The sequence below is a fragment of the Camellia sinensis genome, chromosome 8 (genome assembly GCF_055761805.1).
Source record: "Camellia sinensis isolate YWXY chromosome 8, ASM5576180v1, whole genome shotgun sequence".
NCBI classification, from domain to species: domain Eukaryota; kingdom Viridiplantae; phylum Streptophyta; class Magnoliopsida; order Ericales; family Theaceae; genus Camellia; species Camellia sinensis.
In genome coordinates, this window is record NC_138968.1 from 165,896,755 (window position 1) to 165,918,987 (window position 22,233).

Below are 22,233 nucleotides of genomic sequence, written 5' to 3' on the forward strand. Positions count from 1 at the left end.
ATCAAGAGGAAAGACCTCACCAAATAAATGAACAAAAGTCTTTGAAACAAAGTTGAAGAAGATCACAAATCTGAATCAAACTAGCATCAAATTAGAGACACTAAGTTTCAAGAACAAACCCACCGAAATTGAATTCCACAGCAACCACAAAGCAAAGCCACCGAATTTTTCATCAAAATATTTGTAAAGCAACCGCATAATTCGGAAGAGCAAAGGCAATATTTATATATATTATTGAATTTTGGACTTTTTATCAAAACCTTAGTTGCTACTAAACTGATTATAAAATATTCATTGGATCTCCAATTGGGTCCCATACTCCACTAAGGAGGTATACCCAACAATTCTCCCCTTACCAACTTAGGTGGAGACATCAACCATACTCATCAAAGTTCGACAGTTCAAATGTTTGTCCCTCGACAAAGTCTTAGTTAACATATTCAAAATATTATCATTTGTGTGAACCCTTTCGAGTTGTAATAATTTTGAATTTAACACATTACGAATCCAATGGTATCTCACATCAATGTGTTTCGATGTCGAATGAAAAGTAGAATTTTTACTCAAATGAATAGTACTTTGACTATCACAATAAAGCACATACCTTTCTTGTTTCAAACCCAACTCTAGCAAAAAAATTTCAACCATAACTCTTCTTTGCAAGTTTCTGTAATGACAATAAATTCAACTTCGGTAGTTGAGAGAGCAACACATTTTTGTAATTTAGATTGCCATGTCACAGCTCCCCTACAAAAGTCATCAAATACCCCGAAGTAGATTTTCTGGAATCAACATCACTGGCCATGCCAGAATCTGTAAACCCATCAAGCATCGACTTCCTATCCCCAAAATACAAACACACCTTTGAAGTCCTTCGAGGATACCTTAGAATCCATTTTACCACTATCCAATGTTCTTCACCCGGATTAGAGAGAAAATAGCTCACCACACCAATAGCGTGAGCAATATCTGGCCTTATACAAACCATAGCGTACATCAAAGAACCAACCACTAAAGCATAAGGAATTTTCAGCGTCTCTTTCTTGTCTTTCTCACTTGTAGGACATTGATTTGAACTAAGCTTGAAATGACCCGCAAGTGGACAACCAACTGACTTTGTTTTATCCATGTTGAACCTCTCAAAAACTTTTTCAATGTAGCTTTCTTTTTGCGATCACGAACAATTTTCATACAAAGTATTTGCTCTACCCGCCCCAAATCTTTCATAGTTAAAGATTTGCTCAACTCCAATTTCAACTTGTTAATCATAGTGTTATCTTGACCCATAATTAATATGTCATCAACATAAAGCAAAAGATTCTAAGAAATTTTTCACAAACACACAATGTTCGAAGTGGTTTTAGAAAAACCATTATTCATCATGAAAGAGTCAATTTTTTTGTACCATTGCCACGGGGCTTGCTTGAGGCTATACAAACTTTTCTTCAATTCGCAAACAAATTTCTCTTTCCCTTTTTCCACAAAACCTTCTAGTTGTTCCATGTAAATTTCTTCTTCAAGGTCACCATGAAGAAATGCGGTCTTCACATCAAGTTGCTCAACTTCAAGGTTCATACTTGCAGCCATGCCAAGTATAACCCCGAATAGAAGACATCTTCACAACTAGCGAGAAAATTTCATCAAAGTCAATACCTTTCTTTTGCCCAAAGCCTTTCACAACAAGATGTGCCTTGTACATCAGATTCTTGCCATCATTCTTCAATTTGAAGACCTACTTATTTTTCATAATTTTCCTCCCTTTAGGCAACTTTACTAAATCATAAGTGTGATTTTCAAGTAAGGAATTCATCTCTTCTACCATGGCCTTTTTCCAATCACCTTTCTTTGCATGCTCAATTGCTTCATGGTAGTTCTCAGGCTCTCCTTGAATAAAATCAACACAAATTCATTGGGAGGGTACTTTCTCGAAGGTTGCCGGTCCCTTGTAGATTTTCTCAACTCAAGTTGTGGTGACGGTTTTTGAGTTGGATGCTCTTCCTCAATTCTGGGCTCAACTTCATTTGGAGTAGCATCATCATCTACATCTTCAAGAGGTGGCTGCACATCTCCCCCATTTTCATTATCCACCGAAGATGAAGGAGATGGATCAATGTCAATGAGATCACTAGTTTTTGGCTCCGGTTGATCACCTTTGCCAAAGTCTTCAATTGTTTGGTCTTCAATTAACACAACATCACGGCTTCGAATAACTTTCTTGTCGATCGGATCCCACAATCTATTACCAAATTTATCACCCCTATAGCCAAGAAGAATACATTGTCTGGACTTACTATCAAGCTTGGACCTCTCATCTTTTCGAATGTAAACAAAAGCTCGGCAACCAAACACTCTCAAGTGCTCATAAGACATCACCATTCAAAGGATGGAAGGAGATAAATTGATCACGTCAACCGCACGTCAACCGCTGTCCTCATTGCTTCACCCTAAAAAGATCTTGGCAATTTAGCATGTGAAAGCAGACACCTTATTCTTTCCACAATGATGTTGTTCATCCTCTCGGCAACGCCATTTTGTTGAGGAGTCTTCTTAACTGTCTTTTGGTGCTGAATACCTTGGCTGCGACAATACTCATCAAATGGCCCAATGTATTCACCACCATTGTCTGATCGGATGCAATTCAATTTTTGCCTTGTTTCTCTTTCAACCATGGCCTGGAAATGCTTAAATACATCTAAAACTTGATCTTTAGTTTTTAATATAAAAGCTTAAATTTTCCTTGAATAATCATCAATAAAAGTAACAAAATAAAGTGCACCACTATGTGTTTTAACTTTTAAAGGACCACAAACATTCGAATGAATCAACTCTAAAACATTTTATTTTCTAGAAGCAAAATTTTTATGAAAAGAAACTCTATGTTGTTTACTTGCTAAACAATGAACACAAATTTTAAGATGTGTGCCTTTCAAACCGGATAGAAGCTCTTTTTTGAACAAAACTTGCAGTCCCTTTTTCACTCATGTGCCCAAGCCGCTTGTGCCACAATTCGGTAGAAGTATCATCTTCAAGTGCATTGACAACACTTTTACAAATTTTTTCTTGCATCGAATAAAGTGTATGAGTCTTCTTGCACTTAGCCACCACCAAAGAACCTTTTGTGAGCTTCCATATTCCATCACCAAATTTGTTGTTATAGCCTTCGTCATCTAGTTTTCCGGTAGAGATCAAATTGAGGTGAATGTCAGGAACATGCCTCATATCTTTAAGTAACAACTTGCAGCCCAAATTTGTTTCCAAGCAAACATCACCCATGCCAACAATCTTGGTCAAACCTTCATTACCCATTCGAACACACCTATAATCTCCTTTGGCATAGGTACTAAAGAAATCAACTCGAGAAATCACATGAAAAGAAGCACCGGAATCAATTACTCAATTACTCTTTTGGCCCACAAAATTGATACAATCACCTTCACAAACGACCATGAGATCATCGGTAGTAACCGCCGTTATGTCTTTTTGCTTCTTATCTACACTTTTGTCATGCTTTTTCTCCTTGTTCTTGAGCTTTTGGCATTCTCGCTTCATGTGCCCTTTCTCATGGCAATAATGGCACTCAATGTCTTTCTTTGAAAAAGAGCCATCTCTTGATTTGTCACAGCTTTGATCACGACCATGAGGAGTCTTACTCCTCTCCCTTGTTTTACTTCGGCCTCTCATAACAAATGCCTCCGAATGAGAGAAACCTACTGATTTTCTTCTAATTTCTTCATTCCATAAGCTACTAGTGACTTGGCTCATTGTGACAACTCCATCGGGCGCCGAATTACTAACTGTCATAATCAAAGTCTCCCAACTTTCGGGTAAAGAATTAAGTAGCATCAAAGCCTGTAACTCATCATCAAAAACAATTTTCATAGAAGCAAGTTGGTTAACAATACTCTTTATTTCATTTAAATGTTCCGGAATGGGGTTGTCATCTTTATATTTTAAATTAACCAACTTACAAAATAGAAAAGTTTTATTTGTGGTTGATTTTCTGTCATAAAGGCTTTCTAATTTTTTCCATAAATCATGTGCCAAAGTTTCAGTAGTAACATGATGAAACACACTGTCATCAATCCATTGACGGATAACACCAACGACATTTCGATTAAGCCTCTTCCATTCATCATCTTTCATATCCTTTGGTTTGCCACTATCACCCTTAATAGGCCCATACAATTTTTTTATAAAATAATAGGTCCTCCATTTTAGTTTTCCAAGTTACTCAATTACTTCCATTGAAGCTAGACATAAGACCCACATTCTCATCCATTGATTTACACAAATAAATAAACCTACATAAACCGTAAGCTCTGATACCAGTTGTTAGAGAAAATAAATGATTTCCCATAAGTAAATCAATCAATAGGAATAAAAACTACTGCAGAAAAATTAAATCAATAATAACACAAGAATTTTACGTGGTTCCCTCAATGTGAGGTACGTCCACAGGATCAAAATCCGATTCCACTATTAACAAAAAAAAATTCAAACGATTACAAACGAGACACGAATGATCTCACAAACCACCTTTAGGTGAATTCCAAATAATCACAAATAATCAAGAGGAAAGACCTCACCGAATAGATGAACAAAAGTCTTCGAAACAAAGTTGAAAAAGATCACAAATCTGAATCAAACTAGCATCAAATCAGAGACGCTAAGCTTCAAGAACAAACCCATCGAAATTGAATTCCACAGCAACCATTTATCTCACCAAAAAATACATACCCGAAGCACAATCTCCCAAAAGTAAATTAGTTACTACTCCACAAAGCAAAGCCACCGAATTTTTCATCAAAATATTTGAAAAAACCACATAATCCTTCGGAAAAGCAAAGGCAATATTTATATATATTGTTGAATCTTGGACTTTTTATCAAAACCCTAGTTGCTACCAAACTGATTATAAAATGCCCATTGGACCTCCACAAGTTAGATATAATATATAAAAATATATTATAACCAACACCAAAACAAATTAAATATTTTTAATAAACCAATTAGGTCCCATACTCCACTAAGGAGATATACCCAACACTTATAGATGGCAAGGTACCTTGATATAGTGGGTGGTGGTGGTGGTACTGAAACGGATGAAGCTACCTTCTATCTCTGCATGATTGTTATGTCGGTGTTGCTTGTACCAACTATCATCTTTGCTTGTAGTTTGTTTGATCACAAACAACATAACTACGTCAATGACGTTGCTGCTGTGAGCGGGGGTGATAGCAGTGGGAGTGGGGGTTGTGATGGAGTTTTAAGAAGTACTTTCTTGTTTGTTTTCCCATTTTTTTATTTATTTAATGTTTTAGAAAATTTCATCTCTCTCTTATAATATGTTGTAAACTAAATAAATGTTGGAACTTGATTCTGTAAGTTTTCTGAAGAATCTACATATTCAATTGTGTCAATTTACAAAGAGTTCATCAGTTTATATATCTCTAAATCTATGACTGAAAAAGGAAATACTAACTAATTCCTATTTATACAATCATGCCATATATACAATATATTCTCACACCCCTGCTCAAACTCAAGGTGTTTTAGCAGAAAACACAGAGAGTTTGCTAAGAAGAAATTAAAACTGAGCGGTAGTGTGAGTCTTGGTGAAGAAGTTCGCAAGTTGCAAAGCCGAGGAGACGAAAGGAAGCGAGATAGAGCCAAATTGCAAATGCTGTCGGACAACGTGACAATCAATCTCAATGTGTTTCGTCCGTTCATGGAAGACGGTATTGTGGGCAATCTGAATAGTACTGCGATTGTCACAATAGAGAGAGGTCAGAGAAAACTGAGGTATACCCAAATCCGAGAGAAGATAACGAAGTCAAACAAGCTCAGCAGTAGCATGAGCCATAGCACGGTACTCAGCTTCGATAGTAGAGCAAGCAACAACAGTTTGTTTCTTGCTTTTCCAAGAGATCAAGGAATCGCCAAGAAACATACAGAAACCAGAAGTGGACTTCCGATCATTAACATCACCAGCCCAGTCGGAATCAGCATAGGCCACCAAGTCTAAAGAGGAAGTAGAGGACAACAGTAAGCCCTAAAAGATGGTACCCCGGAGATAGCGAAGAATGTGAACTAAAGCAGCCCAATGGGTAGAGCAAGGAGCAGAAACGAACTGACTAACCATATGAACAACATAGCAATATCAGAGCGAGTGACAGTCAAATAAACTAAATAACCTACAAGCTCGCGATAAAAAAAGGAATCATCTAGAGAGACACCATCAGTAAAATTGAGCTTCACATTAAGCTCAATAGGGGTATCAGAAACCTTAGTATCAGTAAGACCAGCACGGTGAATAAATCATTAGCATACTTGGCCTGAGACAGAAAATAGCCCTTTGGAGAATAGACAACCTCAATACCAAGAAAATATCGTAATGGACCTAGATCCTTTATTTCGAAGGTGCAGAAGAGATGTTGCATGATCTCAAAGATAGCAGAAGAGTCAGAGCCAGTGATGATCATATCATCCACAGAGAGAAAGAGAGCAACAAAACCAGCCGAGGCATGTCTCAAAAACAAAGCGGAGTCTGAAACAGAAGGATAAAACCCAAGCTCAGTAACAGTAGTCTGAAAGCAATCATACCAAGCACGAGGAGATTGTTTCAAACCATACAGAGCACGCCGAAGATGACAAACCTGCTTAGAGGAGTGGAGAAGGCCAGAGGGAGGACACATATAGACCTTCTCAGTGAGATGACCGTTAAGAAACGCATTCTTAACGTCCATCTGATAGAGAGGCCAATGTCGAACAGCAGCGACATAAATCAAAGTACAGACAGTAGTCATCTTAGCAATAGGGGCAAATGTCTCCTCATAATCAATACCATGCTCTTGTGAAAAGACCTTAGCAACCAAGCCAACATTGTATTGCTCGAGAGAACCATCAGAATGAGTCTTGACTTTATAGACACATTTGCAACCAACCAAATTATTGCCAGCAGGTTAAGGAACCAACTCCTAAGTGTTAGTCTTCTACAAGGCAAACAACTCATCCTCTATAGCTTGAACCCAATTAGGATCCTGACAGGCCTCCGTGTAAGACTGAGGTTCTGAAAAAGAATGAATAATAGACCAAAAAAAAAGTACGATAGGAAGTAGAAAAACATGTATTAGACCAACCCAACCTGTTTGGAGGACGACGCTTATGAGTAGGATATCGGTGTACAGCAGGATCAGAGTTGTCAGAAGTAGGAGGATCAACAGTAGGGGATGTACTCATCAGACGGGACCTCAGAAGGAAAGGATCAATATTAACAAAATCCTCTTTGGAAACTGGGGCGGTGAAAGGAGGAAGCGTTGTGATGACCCGGTGTCTTACCCGTCTTGCTTCTTTGGTTTAACCTTGGTTTTACCTCGTTAGTGTGTCGGGTCCTGCTTAGAGCTTTGTTAATCTCTTGGACTTGTAATGTTCAGAAGCTTTACCTCAAATTTCTATCCTTGTTTGTTCCGGTGTTGGATTTCATTTTGTTCCGGAGGGTGAGAGGTCAAGCCTGAAGTGCCTAGAATAGGGTGGGAAAAATTCTGGCCTGAGGAAACCAGGGCCGCATGTGCGGGGCCTTAGGCCGCACGTGCGGGAGGTGAGGCCGCATGTACGGATTTCAGGGGAAGTGTAAGGCAGCACTCTATAAAATATGCAGATGTGGGCTAGGTGCGGGCGAGGAAGGCTGCACGTGCAGGAGGAAGGCTCTGCACGTGCGGGGGCACAGGCCGTACGTGTGGGACGGGTCTAGTCCGAAAACCCTGTTTTTTTTTTTTTGTTATCTTTTAGGGCCGAATGAATCTCATTGTTTTCAACATCTCCCTCTCTCAAAAAACATTTTTACTCTTCCTTCTCTCTAAAAACACTCATCTAGTACCCAAAACCTTTGATTTCTTGTGATCCTTTGAGCCTAGAGTCATCATCTCTCACAAATCTTGAAAATCAAAGGTAGGGCTCCTCTTGGTGTTGTGGGAAATTGAAGAATCTTCCTTCAAAGCTAGGATTTCACTTTCTTTCATCATCAAACTTTGAGGTAGGGATTTCTTGAGTCATGTATACATGTTTTGCTATGATAATGTTGATTTAAAAAATTTTCTTGAAATTTTATGTTAATGTTTATTTGAGACCAAAATGTAGAGAGTTTTAAAGAGTGGGTTTTAAATCTCAACCCTTGTTAATCCTAGGGTTAATTTCCTTTTTATTAAACTAAAAAAAAAATGGTTTTTGGTAGGGCTTCACCAACGGAATGGAAATATTTTGTTTATGATGAGAAACCCTAGAAATTTGGGGATTTTGGAAAGTATGGAAATGTCTAAGAGTGATTTTATTCTTCTTGTGATAAAAGAATAGATATGTGTAGGTTTTCATGTTGTGGTTTTACAAAATGGCAAATCAAATTGACATTTCGAAATGGATAAGTTATTTTTTTTGGAATTATTGTCAAATATAAGATGATATATGGTTGTGAGATGACAAATTGTTGTGCACTATGGATTTGTGAGATTTATAAACATTGAAGATTTATGTTTTGAAAACACTACATGTAGTCTTGAAGGGACTAAATTGTTAAGACTTGTGAAACGAGAAGTTGTAACTATGTGTTAATGACATATGGCTATCTTGTGGAAGAACATTGAAAAGAGAAAATGGAAAATGTGACTGTTGACATTATTGTAGAGATATTTAAAAATGAAGAAAAGCTATGAGGTATGGAAAATCATTGCATTGTATACTCATTAAATTTATTAATATGCATTGTGAATTTAGATTGAAGATAGTTACTTCCCGAAATGAAAAGGACATTGTAATATGAAGTACGGAAATGTTTAAGGGGTAAATACGTGGGTAAGCCCGGTTAGGAGGTGTAGATGAGATTGATAAGTTGGCCTGAGTGTTTGGGGTGAAAGATCGAAAACACGCGCGGAGGAGGTATCACTTCCCTTCCGGTTAGCAACCAGTAAAGTGGGGTTTTTGGTAGTCCTTGTTGAGCCTACTTGCAGACACCAACCTAGGGATTACCAGTGTCGTATTTACCGCCCCCTATTGATTTAAAAATTGGAAGTTTCGGAAAATGTTGAGTTAGCGAAATGTAATGAAACATGATGCATTTCAAGAAGAGCATGAAAGGAAATTTTTTTTAAAATGGCATGGCATGGCATTGGCATTTGCATTCTTCATTGAGAATTTGCATAACTATATATACTTTGTAAGAATTCTCTACTAGGCTTTACGCTCACCCCTATGGGACTTTGGTGCAGGTAACGATGTGGTGATCTCGCCAAACTGAGGGCGTGGATATGTTTTGGTGAAGAGTAGATGGCTCTTGTTTTTGTTGTGATTTTTTGTAAGCCAAGGGCTAAACGTGTGTGGGTTGAAGAGACCATTTTGTGTAACCGGGCTATTGCCTTGGAAGATGTAAGCCCTTAAGGGCATTTTATTTGTTTTGAGACTAGACGTTTCACATGCTATAGATTCATGTGTTCTTCTTATCATTGAATGTATATCCGCATGTGGAACTTTTGTATAAAACCTTGGAGATTTATGATGTAAAGGTTAGAGAATGGTTATATTTAATTAATGAATGTGGCATGATGTATTATACATGTTGGGTTTATTTCAGGGCATTACAGCTGAAACTAAGGTAGACGTTCGAGAAAATAAGACATAAAGGGGACGGAAAACAAGGTCATAACAGCGATAACCTTTTTGAGTGAGACTATAACCCACAAAGACACATAGGACAGACCGGGCACTAAGTTTGGTCCTATCTTTACGGGGTAAAATGACAAAATAAGCAGACCCAAACACACAAAGGAGAGAGTAATTAGGAAGTTGAGAAAACAGAGCCTCATAAGGAGACCGACCAGAAAGAAAGGGGGCAGGCATACGGTTGAGAAGAAAAACAACAGTAAGAACTATCTCACCCCAAAATGGAACCAAAACGGACGCAGAGAGAAGGAGAGACCTAGCTGTCTCAAGAAGATGACGGTATTTACGCTTAGTTCGACCATTTTGGGCAGGTGAATCAGTACAAGAAGTTTGGTGAATGATACCCAATTTGGCTAAGTATTCACAGAATTCAGTTTTAAAATATTTCCCACTCAAGTCAGATTACAACAATTTAATAGTAGACCCAAACTGTGTAGTGGCCATAGATTGGAAAGTAGGGTATATCTGGTAGAAGTCAGACTTATGAGTCATAAGATAAACCCAAGTGTAACGGGTGCAGTCATCAATAAAGACACATAATATACAAAACCCCCTTCAGTGAGAACAGGAGAAGGGCCCCAAACATTAGTATGAACTAAAGAAAATGGTGTATCAAATATAGAAGTACTTTTATGAAAAGATAAGGCTGTCATTTTGACAAGTTTACACCCCCGATATTCAGTAAGTTCACTAGCAGAAACTTTACCTAATATACCCGACTAAGCTAAAGACCGTAAGCGATCAACAGACAAATGCCCTAATCTAGAATGCCACAAGTAGAAAAGACTAGACAGAGAATCTAACTGAAAAGAGGAAAAGACAGTCTGAGAGGTTGCCATAGGCAAATGCAAGCTCTCTACCACATAGAGGTCTCCAACTCCACGGGCAGTCCCAATTTGCTGCTTAGACATCCGATCCTGCACAGAATAGATAGAAGAAAAAAAAATAACATCAAAACCAGAGGCATCAAGCTGATTGATAAATAATAAACTGACAAATAATTGAGGAACATATAGGACAGATGAAATAGAAACATCAGACATAGCAGACGGTAGAACAGACCCAACAAATAAATCAGACCCATTAGCAGCATTGTCAGTAATAGGGAGGGGATGAGGAGTACAATTTTGAGTAAGGAGAGATGGGGAGTCATATGATGAGAGGTACAAAGTCAAAAATCCAAACAGACGAAGAGATACCTAAAGAAGACCCAAGCAAACCTGAATGAAAAGAGGAAACAATGGAGGCATACGGGGATGGCTGGGAGGTAGACAATATATGATGAAACTGACTAATCAGTGTATGTTGAAACTGACTAATCTGAGTAGTCAAGGAAGCCAAGTCAAGATCAGGAACCAGAGTAGATGCAATAGAACTGGTGGAAAGCCGAACGACACTCAAAGGAGAAGCGCAGAACTTGATCGGAAATTGCTGAGAAGACGAGGCAGACACAGGCAAAGCAGACAAACATCCCTTCTTGGGACAATGATACTTCTAATGGCCTTTCCAATGGAAGAAAGCACACTCATTAGAAGCCAGAGACAACATAGTAACTAGAAAACTGAAGGATTCAAGTGGCATAAAACCGAAATAACCAAATAGGGGTCTAAGTGTAATGAACAGAGAATAATGGGTCAAGCAGTAATAAGGAGAGACCTAAGCTCCTAATTGACTTCAGCCCTTTCAAAATAACCAAGAGCAATATTACGACCCAAGCAGAACCAGAGAGAGAGAGAGAACCAGAGAGCCAAACCAAAATCAAACAGTCTTGTCTAACTTCAGCCCCAGAATTAGAGAGAGATAGGATCGCCACGATTCCAGAGAGAGGTAGGCTTCGAACTTGACCAGAGCCAGAGAGAGAAAACCAAAAAACTAGCCATAACAGATGCAGTGAGAGAATGTGAGAGACCTTCAGAGACGTCACGAGAGAGTGAGAGAGACCTTCAGAGACTTGTGACTTTAGACCCAGCACCAGAAGTTAGTCGCAACTTCAGAGAAGACTATCCTGACCTAGAAAGACCTTCGTGGCTTCAAAAAAGACCAGAGAAAACTTCAAATAGCAAGTGGAGGCAAGACCTAGGGTTTCAGATGTGGCTCTGATACCATGTAAGTTTTCTGAAAAATCTGTATATTCAATTGTGTCAATTTACAAAGAGTTCATCAGTTTATATAGCCCTAAATCTATGACTAAAAAAGGAAATACTAACTAATTCCTATTTACACAATCATGCTAATTCCTATTTACACAATCATGGCATATATACACAACATGCCATATATACAATATATTCTCACAAATTCCTCCTTATGTTTCAATGTGTATTGTTCTTTGGAAAATCCATATTGCCAAATGGAGGCTTCTCTCCAGTCCAATTTGGACTAGAGGGTGATGTTGGACCTCTAAGGCTTATCATGGAGTCTGCATTGATAATTTGAATCGTTCAATATGTAAAAGTTGTTAAGTATTTCATCCTTGTAAAAAATACTTTGGTCAGATATCGATATCCACTTGATCAGATTACATTTATGTTAACGGTAAGTTTGATTTTTAAAATAAATTGTTGACATAAATATTATCCGATCAAGTGTCTATCAATATCCAATCAACATAATATTTAGCAGAGATAAAATACTCAACGAGCTCTATATAGTGAATGGTTCAAATCATCAATGCAGGCTTCGTAGTGAGCTCATGGAGGTCGAATAACACCCTCCAATTGGAAAATCTAACTAGAGAGGAGTTTACTCCTTGATGAATAATTCTTGTAAATTTATTTGATGCTGAAAATAAAAATTATGAAGAAGTCATTGAGTAGATTGGTTGTGGGGTGACGTTGAGTATAATTTTTTTTTTAAAGAAAATATTATCGGAAATTAATATTTTATGTGATTTTCTTATTAGAAAACACAAAATAATGGGTTTCATGTGAAATTTTAAAAAAATTTCAAGTCAACAAAATTAAAAAAACACATGAAACTCAAATGTAGTTGTGATCACTTAGAACACTAGCCACAATGACAATGGTCTTAGAACACTAGTCCCAATTTAGCCAAAATATCATTTTTACGCTCCATTTGTTTTGTATTTTCTGACATTTAATACAAATAAAAATTATTAAAACTTAATATTCAACGTAGATTGATTATTCTAAAATAAAGGATTTAATAGAGCTAGAAAAAAATAAATTTTATTAGGAAAAATCGGTCTAGGGTCCCTCTCCCACTTTTCGTAATGGAAGAGATCCACAAAATTATTTTTTGATGTCTAAGGTCCTAAACATATATCAGACAAATTTCAGTCAAACCCACTGTCATTCTTACCCACAACCACACAGACATGTACTTACATACATACATATAGAGAGAGAAACCCAGAGCTTTCTAGAGAGAGAAAATGAAGATGATCGGAACAACACTCCTTTCTCTTCTGAAACCATACGCTGTCGCCGTGAATACAAGAAGTTGCGAATCTTGATGAATCGCAGCATGGTGAGAAGTCTTCCACAATTAGAGCTTCGAGAAAAGACAATCTGTCCAGGATGCACTATCTATAAGTGGAGACCACAAATCCACATCCATATCCAGCAGAGCACTAGTTCAACCATCTCAACAGATTCAAGGCTCATGGAGAGTATTTTGTCGACATTGTTAACTCGACCTTTGATGGCTGCCCAGTAGAAGGGAGTTCGACCTTTATGGTCTTGTAAAGAACAGAGATCTGAGTTTGATCTGAGGAGTTCTCTGGTTGTCTCAAGGTGACCTTTGTTGCAAGCTAGGTGCAATGGCGAACATCCATGGCTGTCTGTTTTCGAGGCGGAATCAAGGCGTTCTTTTAGTATTTCCTTGACTATCTCTGCAAAAATTAGGACACTAGCAAATAAGAATAAGAAATTATCAAGACAAACCAGATAATTTCTCTGGATCAACCCAATTGAATTTCTCTGGGTTGAAGTGTCCAGAGAAATTTCAAAGACCAAAAATAGAATTTCTCTGGGTTGTTGTTATTGTTGTTTTTTTTTTTTTTTTGGTGATGCAGAAAATTTCTCTGGTTTTAAATCCAGAGAAATTCTCTGGTGATGGGATTTTCTCTGTGAATATGTATCCAAGTCACCGCAAAATCGATTGGTTCTATAGTGGATAGAATTTTGAATTTTTTTTTGAAAATTTTTATGTGATTTGTTTAGAGAAATTTGAAATTTTCTCTGAAAATTTGATTTGGAATCTGATAAAAAGCTTCATAGTTTTAATATAGGGAAGCATTCCTACTTAAAGACTTGTGCCACAGTTGGGGCATTTTGGTCTCCGGAGTCGAGTGGCAGTGGAGATGGTAACAACAGTAGCAACAATGGTGGAGGATCAAACCCATGGCAAAGAAATTTGAAATTTCTCTAGAGTCCATGAAAGGCTAAGGAAAATTTCTCTGCATCAATTTTCTCTGACTTGAATTTTCTCTGGACCAATTTTCTCTGAATTGATGTTGAGGGACCTTAGACATCATGAAAATATTTGATGTCCTTCATACTGTAAAATTATAATATCAGGGACCTTAAAAAAAATACCCCATTTTATTAAGATCCTCACACAAATAAAAACATTCACGAAAGCAATGTCAATCTAACGTTCTCAAATATGTTTTTGAGCCCACGAACTTGTCCAAAATTATAATTGGAGTCTTCTCAATTGTAGTTGTGGTCAATGGAAGAAAACTAGCCACCATGATAAGTTTTATTGTGTGCACACACATAAACATTCATTCAACAAAATTATGTGATCCAAATTTAATTTGGGTGTAATGTCCATCACACTTAGCATAAATTTGGATTACATCTTAAGTTTTCTTTGCACATTTATATATTTCGTTTATTTAAAAGGAACATTATTGTTATTACATTATAATTGTATTGATTTAATAGGTCATCACATCAATTATTAATTTTGTGATAACATAAAAAAGAATGAACATAATGTAATAAATAAATATAATGATTTTATATTATTGTTTTTTACTAAGACCCTAATCTAAATTCAAAGTGGTGTAGGCTTGGAACTTAGAAATTTGCTTTTCTCTAGGTCTTAGATTCGAAATCTCCAAGATGCTATCAATTTTTTTGTTTGGCCAGTCCATACAAAACTTTGCTCGGCTGTCAATGGATCAAATTTAATCTGAATCTGAACCGAACCCGATTCTAAAATCCGAATTCATTTACAGAAAAATCCGATTTGGCAATCCGATAATATGAATCTGTTTATTAAACGGATCAGATATGCAAAAATCCGATCCACTCCGATAATCTGATCCGATTATTCTCAATTTGAATGAAGAAAAAACAATGGAAAAAAAATCAAATTATATAAAATTGTAGCTCAATAAATAATTAAATAGTTCGGACCAGATTATCAGATCGAACATCCGAAGTTATCTAATTCAGATTCGGGTGATCTATAAACGGATTTGGATCAGATTTTGGTTTGTCTTAATCGGATCAGATTCAAATTTTGACAGATTCGATCCGATCCATTTACAAGGCTAATTGGGGCTCTCCTAGTGGATGGTGAAATTAATCCCTAGTGATTAGTCGAAGTGCATACAAACTGATCAAATATATTTTACATCTACAAATATATTTACAATCATGTGATAAAAGTGATAGATCCCATATTATTGAGTCTTTAACTAATTAAAAAAAAAATTGTGAAAGATTAATGAAAGTTTCAAATATTTTTCATTATTATGTGACATTTTTGTGAGTCTTGTTGATAACTAAAAAATTATATAAAATGTTAATTGAGTCATTTATTATCTTATAATTATTTAACAAAAAATAAATCAAATATACTGACTTATAAAAATTTTATTATAAAATATCACATAAACAATAATATAATATCCAAGGCCAACCCGACTGATTTCGTGGATTTTTTTATATTTAATTAATTAATTTGGAGGCTTTCTCAAATATGGGCCCCACCTAAGCAGTTGTTGTCTAACTCGCTTAATGCTTAATGAAGGGATTACTATGGTAATATCTATATAAACATATGTATTCCGATAAATGCTATATACTTTAAATATTCTATCAAACTTCTCATATGAGACGAGATTCATACAAATTCACATATTTGTGAAGATTTTGTAAAATATTTGATAAAATATTTAAAAACTCTAACATAACTCTGCTCTTTCCTTTCCAGAGTACCAAAAATATAAATAAATAAACATATGTATTCAATAGCCAACTAGCCAGAAAACATGACAGGATATTTTGCTATGGTGGGCGGCGGCGGAAGTAGAGGTGAAGCAGGTCTTGTGTGGTTAATTGCTATGGACTGATGGTGTATCTTTGCATGATTGTTATGTTTATGTTGATCATGCCCATGATCATTTTTGGGTGTGGATCGTGTGATGAGGATCCAGACAAGGGTAATGGTGGTGGCATTGTTTGGAGTTTTTCAAAAATAATTTTTTTAATTTTCAATCTGTATTTTTATATTTTTAGTGATTCTTAAAAATGAATTAATCAATTTTTTTTTAAAACTTTTTTGATCAATTTAATCTTGATATACTTAAAAACTAAAAAATTTGTAAAAAAAATTAAAAAAAATCATTGAATACAATAAAATACGAAAATGTATTTTTTTTTTTAATATTCTTCGTATATGGTGAATTTTTTTTTTTAAAAAAAAATCACAAATATGATACTTGTTAAGTGTATCTAAAAAATAAATATTTATGCAAAATATTTAAAAAATTCATTAAAAACAAAACAAATATGAAAAATTCAATTTTTAGTCTGAAAAAAAAAAAAAAAAAAAACCAATGGGCAGCGGTTAAAATAAGAGGGCATCAAACGATAGAATAACAGTTTTGTTTTTTCTTTTTTTTTTTTTCTTTTTTTTTTGCATAGGATAAGAGTTACAAAAATAAAAATAAATAAATAAATTATAAGATAAGGGAAAATATCTGTAAAGACAATAATGCCATATGATCATCCTTTAATATTATATTTTGTTGATAATGTTACGTGTTTTTACATTGAATTGTAAATAAACAAAGTTATTTACACAAAGGTCCCTTAAATTATTAAGAAATGTTATTTTGACTTCTTAAATTATAAAAGTGTATATCACTTTGACCTATGAAAGTATATAAATAGATTTCTTAAATTATAAAAATGTATCAATTGGACTCTTAATGAAAGTGGTCAAAATGAAACACATCAGTAATTTAGGGAGATCCATTTATATGCTTTTATAGTTTAGGGGATAAAACAGTACTTTTTAATAAATTAGAGAGGTCTATGCATATATTTGTATAATTTAAGAAGTCAGAATAATACTTTTTGATAATTTAAAAGATCTCCATGTAAATAATCTAATAAAAAGAAAGAGTAATAGAAACTTATCCAAAAAAAAAAAAAAAGAGTCAAAGATTACTGCACGTATAAATATATATATATATATATTTATAAAACTTACCCAAAACAAATCTGCATAAATATGGCACGCCATACTCTAATATTCAGTCACGCTAAGAAGTGTTGATTTTAGTTGATAAGTTAAAAAAGGTTTAAAAAGTTTTAAAAATTTAACTCATATAAAGAAATTTTTTTTTTTCCAATCATTCTATTTTATATATTTTTTAATAAAAAAAAAAACCAAAAAGTTATTTTCAAACATATTTATATTTTTTTATCTCATATTTTGATTAAAAAATTACTAAATAAATCGTTTCCCAAATGGGTCTTATACAAGCATGACTCTTCTAAAGATTTAATCTCATAGAGAAGTCATAAGTTTAACCCTCCCTAAGAGAGTTGAATTAGGAGAAAAACACTTCGGGGTGTTTGACCGGAGGGATTAGGGGGTGAGATTGGATTATAATTCATTGGAAGTGGATAATTCGGCGTTTGTTTTTTTTTTTGTTTTTAGTCCACCGTATATGAAATCTGGCCGGACTCCTTACCCCCCATATGTAGAGGGGGGGTGGATTATTTCCATGGGATTGGTATCTTATGGAACTCATATGTGAAATGTCCATTTTACCCTCCTGTTATTACTTAGTAAACAATTGAAAAAAAAGGTAAAATAATGTTTTGAACATTTCTAAATTATTTTTTTAGTGTGGTTAATTTAAAATTATATACTAAATAAAAAATATAAATTATAAATTTAATTTAATTAAAAATAATAAATTAAAAATTATGGCCTTATAAATTAATTTTTTTTAGTGTTGTCAAAAAAATTAAATTTATATATTAATTAAAATTATTTTTTTAGTGTTGTTAATTTAAAATTATATATTAAATAAAAAATATAAATTATAAATTAAATTTAATTAAAAATAATAAATTAAAAATTATGGCCTTATAAATTAAAAAAAATTAGTGTTGTTAAATTATAAATTATAAATTATAGATTACAAATTTAAAATTATATATTAAATAAAAAATATAAATTACAATGATAAAATAATCTTTTGAACATTTATTCTTATCCAGTCCGTCCAACTAAATATTGGATTCACTAAAAATAGTCATTTTCAGACATTTAATCCCACTAGAAAACAAACACGGAATACACATTTAATCCAACCAAATAGTTAGGAAGATTCACAGTTCTAGGATTCAAGAACGATGGATTCTAATATTCTCTTATCCAATCCGTCTAACCAAACACACCCTTGATACTTTGTAAGGATGGAAAAACTAACTTTTATAAATGTTAATCTAATAACAAATCACTAACCATTGACTTTCGCAATCAAACCAAAAAAAAAAAAAAAAAAAAAAAAAAATTCTCTATACAAGTCATGCATTAAATCTTCTGAACTCGAGCTGGCTAAAGAGAGACACAAACGTGGTAAGGTAGTTTGATCCTGTGGGTGGCTATGAAGTACGGATACTTCAAATACGAAGATATATTGTATCGTATCTATATTGGATACTAATATTTCTTAGATACTTACGGATATGTATCAGATACGTATTAAAAATATCGGATACTTTTTAATTAATTTTTCATTAATTTTGAAGTATTGAATACTTAGTTTTGAAGTATCAGATGCTCCAAGTCACATATTATCGAATACTTCTTAATTAATTTTAAAGTATCAAATGGTCCAAGTCACATATTACTCCTTTTACGAAATTAGAATTGTATCATTTCTTGCATAACATCATAATATAATATAATTGTGAGGATAAATAGAATATTTTTATAATACTTTGCTTAGTTTTTTTTATAAAAACAACATAGTAAGCTAAAGTAATAGAATTCATCAAATTGACATATTTTCATCGTATCATGCATGTCCCCTATAATTACGTAGAAGTAAGAATTAATAAGATAATATAATAATAGTAAAATTAAATATCAATAAATAAATAAGCAAATAAATTTGCATATAATATTTTTGACTAGTGCAAAGGGAAAAAGCATAGGGTCAAGTTGTAGATTGTTTTGATATTATAATATCAACATATTAGACTTGATATTGAAATGAAATATTAGCAAGACCTATTGAAAATTTAAAAATTAAATTAACTACTACCTTAAATTAATACTTAATTCTTAAAGATTAGTATTTTGCATCATAAAATTACTGTGATTTCTCAACATTTTGAGTTTATGTGTAACTTACTGTTAATAATTTATTTAATTTTTATTTTTTACAAACGTATCCTAACCGTACCCGTATCTTACTTTTTTAAGTTTTGCTAAATCACCGTATCGGTATCGTATCGTATCCATACCTCGTATCCATATTCGTGCTTTCTAGGTGGGTGGTGATGATAGTGGTGGTGTTGTTGGTGGCGTAAGTCTTCTACTTAGCATGATTGTTATGTTCGTGTCGATCATGTTCATGATTATTTTTGCATATGCTGCTGATGAAGAATCAAAAAAGGGTGATGGTGGGGGTAACCAAAACCATAGCACTGGGGCTGTTGCTGCAACGATGTTGTCTAGCGGTTATTCTGGTGGTCACTACGGTGGTGGCCATCATGGTGGTAGTTTTTCTGGAGGAGGTAGCTGCTGAAGGATTTGGTGTTTGAATGAGTTTCAAGAATCCGTATTTGGATTATAGAATTGAATAAGTTTTTGAAAAGTGAACATGTGTGTGAATGAAATATGTCAGGTTTTTTCTCAAATTTTTTATTTTTTATTTTTTAATTTGTGTTTGATATGTTTCTAAATTTTGCTTGATCTTATTATGTTGTGGTGTGGTCTAATTTTGTTTCATACAAAATAAAAAGTTGTATTTGTGAGATTATGTTGTGGTGTGGTCAAAAAATAGTTCATGTAAAGTCCTCTTACTTTTGCTTGCAAGATATCAAGGTTGGGTTCGGTGATTGTCATTTTAGTAGGGTTCTGTTTTAGTGAGTTTTTTATTTTTTTGGGTAAACTTTGAGATCCTTCTTAGACTAGAAGGATGTGAAAAGAATTTGCTTGTTTTTGGTTTTTCAAAAATACTTTTCAGAAAAATTTATTTTCCTATTTTCCATGGTTTTTTGTTTTTATTAAATTTTTTTAATATTTTACGAAATTTTTTTAATTTTTCGACACATCTAACATAAATACACATAAAAAGTATAATTTTTTTAAAAAAAATCTTTTAAAAATTTACTAAATACCAAAAATATATAAAAAAAATACGAGAATTCAGTATATTTTTTATATTTTTATATATTTATTAATTTTTTAAAATATTTTTTCACAAATTTTTTAGTTTTTAGATACATCTAAGTAAGGTACATCTAAAAATGCTTAAAATTTTAAAAATATTTACTAAAAACAAAAAAAAAAACACAAAAAAATAAAAAAAAAACCTCAATTTTCAATAAACTTAATTTAAAAAACTCAAACCAAACTATTTTTTTTAAAAAAAATCCATCAAAGGCTCAAAAAAAGAAAAGAAAAGTAGAAGCTAAAAAGATTTTTTTTGACTTTATTTTTTTTATACGAATATTTTTTAATTAACAAGTTTTAAAAAATAAATCATTTAAATAACTAAAATGGGCTCTAAAATGAGCCCATCAAGTCCAACTATTTCTCTCCAATTGAATTCGTCAAACATACGATTCGGTATTATCAATCTACTCAATAAAATTATCTTACAATAGAAGCTCCTAGATAAAAGATGGGGCACTTTTTCAAAAATCTTTTTTCACCTACTTATGTTCCATTTAATTCACATTATTTTTTTATATTCCATTAAGTCCTATGGGTGACATAGTTATAAAATATCCCTAATAATATTCACATTTATAATGTGAATGTTCCGTGATGTGAATATTCATATTGTCAATGTGAATGTTAACATATCAATATGAATATTCACATTGTAAAATATGAATGTTCACATCACCAAATTGCTAACCGTTCAAAAAATATTTGTAAAGGTAGAAATGTCCATAAAATACCTTAAATACAAAAATATCTTATGGACTAATTGGAATACAAATACTTGAAATAGAATTTTCTAATAAATCTCCCATAAAAGAAAACAAGTGAAACAAAATGAAGAATAAATTATACTAACCCTTTTGAGATTTAAAAAATAAAAATAAACTCTACAAATTTAACATAATTATATTGACAGCTTTCTTTTAATAAGAGTAAATCAAATGAAATTAATACAGAGAATATAAGGACAGGAAGATAAATAATGATAAAGTATAGTGTGTAAAAGATGAAAACATTTTTTTATAAGGGGATAAAGTGCTATGTGAATTTAACATTAAGGAAGAAAACAATATCGTTATGCAAAATTTATGGACTATTGGTTGTATATTTCCAAATTGTAATGAAAATTTAATTTATCCCAATAAAATTTGACAAGTCTAAGCTTTCCAATTCTTTTTGTAACACCCTCAAAATAAACTCATTATATATATATATATATATATCATTGACATGCAATATTTAAAGAAAACAATTCATTAATTCATTCATCAGAGTATTACTAAATCAAAGCGTTACATGTAACATCAAATTAAATGCCCTACGGGCTAACATCTTTCCAAGCCAACACTTGGACACAGAATATGAGTTCTAACTCAAATACAAGTAAAGCCCTAGGCTTGAATGTTTACATGTAATATCAAATAAATAAATAACAACTAAACTAAACAGAGTCTTCAACTCCAATTCCTTCCAAGCTAAGTCCTTGGAGGTAGCTTATCACCTGAACCTGAAACTGATGTTCCCATAAAGGGTGAGCCACAGCCCAGTAGAAAAATACTAAACCAAATATAAGCATTGAATAAAGCTATAGCATTCAATAGATGGTTAACCAAGATAATCAACTATAACTTAATACCGTCTCATGACACTAATGTTTATGACATGTTTCAATTCCCATTATTTTCAATATGGCTCAGAACCTGGCCAAACTTACAACAGTGAACTATATAACATATTCACATTACTTCCAATATCAACAACACAAATGAGACTCAGGCTCATATCAAAACACTTCATACTTCTCATTTGATACACATTTTAGTGCTGTATCAATAACATGTA